General features: G+C 37.0%; 1 pseudogene; it reads left to right on the forward strand.

The window, feature by feature from the left end:
• The window catches only part of LOC126184204 (brahma-associated protein of 60 kDa-like), a 52763-nt pseudogene extending 45979 nt beyond the window's left edge, over positions 1-6784 (forward strand).
• The last annotated feature ends 424 nt before the right edge of the window (positions 6785-7208 follow it).

Raw genomic sequence — 7208 nt, forward strand, 5'->3', positions numbered from 1 at the left:
ATACCGCAAATACAATTTATGTGTACTACAAAAACAATAATTACAAATTTATAATTTGCAGGGACTGTGTCTAGCCTAACAGCAGTATTACTGTTAAAAGGGAGAATAATTATTACAGTCATTTATTAGACATAAAACTTCGAAGCTTAACAAACAAAACATTTCAGCCACTTGCTTTCTGGCTCAGGCTGCCATACTATCATTATGAAATTCTTCTAAGGAATAATAACATTTCTGTACTAAAAATTGTCATACTTTTTGCTTTAGTTGCCCAATCTCCATGCTGAGGATGTGTTTCATTTTTAGAATGTTGTAAATTTTCATGCCCCTGTATTTTGGGATTTGTGCAAAGAGCTTTAATCTTTGAGAGGGAAACATGAAATTCTCCTTGGTCGTAATACTGTATTGATGTTTGAAGTTATTGTCTATGAATAGCTTGGGATTACTGTATACAAAAAAAAAAAAAAAATAAATAAAAAATAAAAAAATCAGCTCATAAATGTACAAAAATTGAGCACTTAATATTTTTAAATTTCTTAACAGTGGGCGAAAGAATACTTCCTGTTTTGCATTAGACATATTTCTAGTAAGTGATTTTTGTAATTGTAAGATTCTACTCATTTTGCTTGTGCCTCCCCAAAAAATAATGCCATTCCTTATAACTGATTCAGAGTAGCTGTGGTAAACTCTTCTTCTTGTCTCCATGCTAGTCGAATATGACAGAATCTTCATTGAAAATGTCAGGCTATTTAATTTACTTGTTAAATACTTTATGAGTGAAGACCAGGATAGATTTTGGTCCAAATGCATGCCTAAAAATTTAACTCAGTCCACTTCTTTCAGTTCTTAGATTCTATAACTAATGTGGAATTCTTTTACCTTAGAGTTTTTAGTTTTAAACTGCAGCAAAAGTGTTTCCAAAATATTCAATTTTAGCCCATTTAGTTGGAACCATTTTTCCAAACTGTGTAAAAGTTCAAACTTCCTGGTAGATTAAAACTGTGCGCCGGACCGAGGCTCAAACTCGGGACCTTTGCCTTTCACAGGCAAGTGCTCTACCATCTGACCTACCCAAGCACGACTCACGCCCCCTCCTCACGGCTTTAATTCTGCCAGTACCTCGTCTCCTACCTTCCAAACTTCACAGAAGCTCTCCTGCAAACCTTGCAGAACTAGCACTCGTGGAAGAAAGGATATTGTGGAGACATGGCTTAGCCACAGCCTGGGGGATGATTCTAGAATGAAATTTTCACTCTACAGCAGAGTGTGCGCTGATAAGAAACTTCCTGGCAGATTAAAACTGTGTACCGGACTGAGACTCGAACTTGGGACCTTTGCCTTTTGCGGGCAAGTACAGAGACTGGAATCTCATCTTGGACTTGCCACTCCACCTCTTCTAATTTAGAGCAGAATAGTCTTAAGTTTCCAACGGTAAAATGTCTTTTGCTGTAAGTTTTGCTAGTTCTTTGTTCATTTCAATTAGTCATTTCTAAACAAAGTGGAATGGTCTGAAAGTCCTAAATCTACACATAGCTTCCTTGCATCATTGAATTTATGATTTGTTAGAATATTACCGATACAGGTTTCTGTATGGTCACTTTTTCTTGTGAATTCCATGAAGTTTGCCTGGAACCGAAATTTTTGGATTAGGTCCATAAACTGTATTGAGTCACTGGTTTCATTTCAGAGATTTATATTGAAATCAGTGGCTATTAAAACCCTTTTTTTTGTCATTTATGACTTTCTGTAAAAGACCCATTAACTTTGGTAAAAATAATTTTGGTACTGCTACACCTTTATTTGTTCTACGGAAACTTGAGGCTACACTGAAACTGTTTAGCTTATTTAAAAATGTGACACAATCTTTTGTAAACCAATGCTGATTTAAACAAATAATTTTAATACTTTTGCAGCCTGAGAGTAAAATCTGGAGTTCATTTGTTTTATTCACTCTACCATAAGACAGGTTGTACCTAATCCATTTATGTACAAGTGCGTTAAGAAAGTGCTGGTATTTCTGTCTAAAGTCTCAAAATAAGCAGTCTTTGTAAGATTTCTACACCGACTCTTTTCTTATTTATCCTATAGTGTATATGTACAGTTAAACATTTAGTTGTACTTAACATCGTGGTTTCCTCCTCCTCATGCCTGATATCAAAAAATCTTTCAGGTGGGACGGAGGCACTATTTTTCGCCTGCCTGTTTCACTACACTTTTCACTTGCAGCTGTTTCCTCTTTTTCTGTTGGTGGGGATGTTTATCTGCTGGTTCTGGTCCAGATGGCACTGTTGATACTGTTGATGTTCCTATGGTTTGGGACACTTCACTGCACTTTGTATGCTTATGATTTGTACTTTGTGAAACTATTTGGATTGACTGGGGTAAAGAAATGACCACTGAGCTATATGTGCCATGAGCATTCATCAAGATTTCTACAATTTGTTTTACAGACAAAACATTTTTCCCTTCCCATTAATGTGCAAACTATGTCTGGTATAGAATTCGCGGTCCATATTCCTAGTGTCAAGAAAGAATGTGTTTTGGAAGGCTTGGTAGATTTTATAACACTGCCTGGTGGCTTTCTCAATCTCTTTGTTCACACAGCAGAAACTTGGGAGGTCGAATCTGTGTGGTATTCTTATTAATATAAATTAGTGCCACATATAAACTTGAACATCTCTATAAGTAACTTCCATGCGACATTTCTACCATAGAAGATGATAGTATACTTACTCCTTTTCCTCTCTCCACATACCCCCCGAGCAAGGCCTACAAAAACTTTTACAGACTGTAAATAGAATGTTTCATGTGCTACATTTCATCTACAGACTGGTAACTTGTAAAAAATTTAGTAATACTACAGATCAATAAAAGTACTGTAAATATGATGACACAAGCAAAGACTTCAAACAAAAAAAAAAAAAAAAAATAATAAAAGGAAGAAAAAGTTAGAGAAAAAGATAATAAATTCCATATGAGGAAGGATTCAAAATGAAATAAATATTAATTATATGTAAACCAAATAATATGGATAAAATTGAAGACCATAGTCATTTTGATTACGATAATTAAAAAAATTAGCATGCCACAGGAATTGAAACCAGAACTTACTGTTTAACTATCCTAGAGTTTTGGTCCTTTTAGAAGTGAAACTTCTTTGGGCATGTCTAAAATTTCAAGAACGTAGCATTCCGTGTTTGGCGACATTGAGGTGAACGCACATTGGAAGCGTGTATTCGTCATCGCCATACTGGCGTATCACCCAGTGTGATGGTGTGGGGTGCCATTGGTTACACATCTCGGTCACCTCTTGTTCGCATTGATGGCACTTTGAACAGTGGATGTTACATTTCAGACGTGTTATGACCCGTGGGTCTACCCTTCATTCAATCCCTGTGAAACCCTACATTTCAGCAGGATAATGCACGACCACATGTTGCAGGTCCTGTAGGAGCCCTGCTGGATACAGAAAATGTTTGACTGCTGGCCTGGCCAGCACATTCTCCAGATCTCTCACCAACTGAAAACGTCTGGTCAACTACTCTCGATGAACTGTGGTACCGTGTTGAATCTGCATGTGCAGCTGTACCTGTACACGACATCCAAGCTCTGTTTGACTCAATGCCCAGGCATATCAAGGCTGTTATTACGGCCAGAGGTGGTTGTTCTGGGTACTGATTTCTCAGGATCTATGCACCCAAACTGCATGAAAGTGTAATCACATGTCAGTTCTAGTATAATATATTTGTCCAATGAATACCCGTTTATCATCTACATTTCTTCTTGGTGTAGCAATTTTAATGGCCAGTAGTGCATTAATGCAAGATATCTCTCTCATTGCTCGTTATTATTATATGTGTTGTCATTTATTATGATTTGTCCCACAGTGCAGTGGACCCATGATGATGCAATGGAACATCAGCAGCACACAGTTGACCTACCTGATATATGGGGTTAGTAGACACAGCCATTTGAGTTTAAGGTGTCTGCACCACAGTAGCAGCAGCAGTGCCCTGACAATATATTGCAGCAGAACATACAAAAACCCAGTAATGTACAATGTAAATGTGAGTGCGAATAAAGGTGTGGTTGTGGACATGTCCTTAAGTAATGAATGCAACATAGTGGTAGTATTTGATAATCCCTAGTTCCGTGTCACAAAAGTGGTGCTTTTGTATAGGTAAAAAATGATGGTTGCTATGCCTTCAGCTGTCTAGATTCAGCTAGTTTTCATGGTCCTTCAACCATACCCTTTTTAGCAATGATTAAAAAAAAGTAACAACCTTGTGCTCCCACCAGACAAACTTATCAGCAATAATGATGCCTATATTTTTATGTTTAAACATCTGCCACCATAGCTGAGATATGATAAGTGTAATTGCAACATCTGTATCTAAGCAAACACCATACCATGAACTGCTCCATGTGTATTGGAGAGTACTGTGCCACCTCATGCTACACACCAGTGCCGCCATGATGCAGTCCTTACTGCCTCCACTACACACCTAATGGTCACAGATGAGCCGGCCGAGCCAAGGTAACCAGACCATTGCTGTGATACTGAGGTTGTCTGTACCACAATGCTTGCCCAGGTGACTGTGTCAACATTCACCTTGGATGCCTGGAACAAAGGGCCTCCGTTCTAGTCCCTCACACAAGTAACTCGAGAGACGAGTCATAAAACACACACTCTAAGAATTTGATGTAACTTGTCTCATAGCCGTTGGGGGTATTTCCAGGAATGAGATGTTATTAACATTCCATTACCCTGACTATTTTTCCCTTGCAAGACCTGCACAGGTGGACTAAATACTAAAACCTGTCATTCTCTGGTATTAGACTGATCACTGGTGGACTGGTGGTCAGGTGTCACAGTGTGTATACTGTCTCGTATTTGCATGTATGGAAAGACTATGTCTACACTTTGTTTAAAGAATGTGCAGTGTACAGTACTTGATGCACAAGGTTAGATATTACAACAGGTGCTACCCCTTGTGCCTTTTCCTCAGCTGTAATAGGATTTCACATCTCATCAAAATGCTTCCCTGTACTCCTGTTGTTGCCACATGGTACTTCCCATATAGGAGAAATGGTATTTTTACAATGACATTGTATTTTGTAGTGACAAACTTGGACATCAAACCCACTTGCCCAGGTCCCAATACTTTGCAACATCGCCATCAAAAAGACACATTTAGATCATTGTAAATATGAGCACTTTTATGGTTTTTGAAGGATAGCTAATAATAAAACAAATACGCAGCTACAAAAACTTTATGAATTTTTGCACATACGTTACGTACAGAAAACAACTCTTATTTTATGTATTTAATGACATCTAGATTAATTTTTAACTTCTACATCCAAATTATATAATTCTTTCTCCAGCTAGTAATTTGACAAATACCAAGAGTGTATATTCTCAAATTGTAATATATGTGTGTATATATATATATAAATTTTTTTTTTCAGGACCTTCTTGCAATTCTTCTGGGTGAGAGCATTCACGAATTTTAATTTCTCCTCTTATTTCCTGCAATACTCTACTATTAAAACATTCCACATCTTCCTGGATGTATGGTGGCAGCTCATCTGCTCCAAATTCTTATGGAAGATCTGCATGAAATTTTAAGTTTACAACTTTTGGAAAGGAATGTAGTTATTCCAATGGTATTTAACTCTGGAAAATGGCTCTAGTGTTGCAAGTTGCATAACATCCTGTCTCCCAAATTTCAATACACTGTAACCATCCTTTTTAAGCTGGTTCAAATGGGAGTTGATGTTTATAAAAAAATTGTGTATCCTTTGGTATTGTAAACATCCATTTGTCGATTGATTTCTTGAGCAGTCTAACATATGAACACTTTCCATCAGCATCACAGTAAATGCTAATATTTTGCATACCCCACTCGTTCCCAAATTTTTCCATACAGTATGTTTACAGTAATATATGAGCCTTGCCTGCACAGCTCCAGCAGCATTTTTTTTTCTTCGATAAGTTTTTTTTTTTTTTAAATTCAACCTTTCCCAATTCTAGTTTTCTTTCTCTTATACACAGCACATCAATTATACTTAGGTGTGGCTTAAGTCAGTTTGATACATTTTTCTTTTTCTTAAGGCTTGTGGAGTAACATTCTTTATGGGAATAAATCCTAATACACCAATATCTATTTTTGACAGTATTGTGAAGAACAATATCCTGGATTGAGAAAAATATGTTTCTCCAGGATTAATATAACACTTATGTATAGTGCTTATATGGAGTCTATACTAACAACATCCAGAGAGTTTACAGGCGGATAATTAACCGTGCAGTAGTCACGTGGACTGACAGTCCACACAGATGAATTATTTTCTTTTCTTTTAATCTCATTGGACCTAGGAATCAAATGCCACATGTACTTTTCTACAGTCAGCAGTACTACATTACTCCTTCATTTCATTTGGACTGGAGCAGTGGTGGTTGAAAGGTCAACAATTGTGAACTCACTGTCCCATGCGAGCAACAGTTTTCTGTATAATTTGCGATGCTGGCTTTAGGAGTAGAAGGGAAGCCATTACTGCTACATTACTGTTAATTCTCAAAGGGTTTCTTATTATTATAGTGTTACCTTCCATTAATTACATTGGTTTGTTAGGATCATGTTAGTTAACTATTTTATTTATATATTTTTTGCAGAATGAAAGAATTAGAAAGTTGCTTGCAGAGGTGTTGGCAGAGAGTGATAATGAAGGCGACTGTGATGATGAATGTGAAGAAACTATAGATGAGGTAGAAGAGTGACCTGAAAATTCTGATACAGAACAAGAGATATCTAATGTTGAAGATGCTATTGACAATATCACAGACGGTCCCCTGTATATTGGAAAAGATCAGGTTATGAAATGAAACAAACATGTTGCAACTGTACCCAGGCTCCTTCATTACCTATTTTTAACGTGGCACATCTGCAAAGGGGGTTGGTAGTGAACAGTTGCATTTGCACACCTAATACTGGGTCATATTAAAAAAAAAAAAAAAAAAGCTTCTAACTTTGTGGCCATGCATTTTAAAGTACACAAATAAATCCGATCTGGATAAGTAATAATCGGTGCAATTCGTACACATGGTTTATTGTCTTGCACCTACACACTTTCACATTGTTTCTTCACTGTTTATACATGTACACTGGCATCCATGCTTATACTCATGGTACTTTGCTGCTCTG

The sequence above is a fragment of the Schistocerca cancellata genome, chromosome 4, assembly GCF_023864275.1.
Source record: "Schistocerca cancellata isolate TAMUIC-IGC-003103 chromosome 4, iqSchCanc2.1, whole genome shotgun sequence".
In the NCBI taxonomy this organism is placed as follows: Eukaryota; Metazoa; Arthropoda; class Insecta; order Orthoptera; family Acrididae; genus Schistocerca; species Schistocerca cancellata.